Below are 444 nucleotides of genomic sequence, written 5' to 3'. Positions count from 1 at the left end.
GGTGGGAGTGGATTTGAAGTGGGACACACCCCTACAGCTCTGACCCACCACACCCATCTGTAGGTATCACATTTCTTCCCCCGCAACCCGGCTCGCGACCCCCCCACCAGTTCTAACCCGACCCACCTGGCGACCCCCCCTCCCCGCCAGCTCTGTATTTTGGGACCAGCCAAGGTTCCGTGCGGAGACGCAGTGGGCGGTGGGAGTGGACTTGAAGTGGGACACACCCCTGCAGTTCTGACCCACGACCCCCATCTTCAGGTATCGCATTGCTCCCCCCACCCCGACCCAGCAGGCAACCCCCCCCACCAGCTCTGAACTTTGGGAGAGGCCAAGGTGCTGTGCGCAGACGCAGTGGATGGTAAGAGTGGTCTTGAAGTGGGACACACCCCTGCAGCTCTGACCCACGAACCCCATCTTCATGTGTCGCATTGCTCCCCCCGG

Source organism: Elephantulus edwardii, unplaced genomic scaffold (genome assembly GCF_000299155.1).
Source record: "Elephantulus edwardii isolate Elephantulus edwardi_28Jun2011 unplaced genomic scaffold, EleEdw1.0 scaffold00276, whole genome shotgun sequence".
NCBI lineage: Eukaryota > Metazoa > Chordata > Mammalia > Macroscelidea > Macroscelididae > Elephantulus > Elephantulus edwardii.
Note: the sequence above shows the minus strand (reverse complement) of the source record.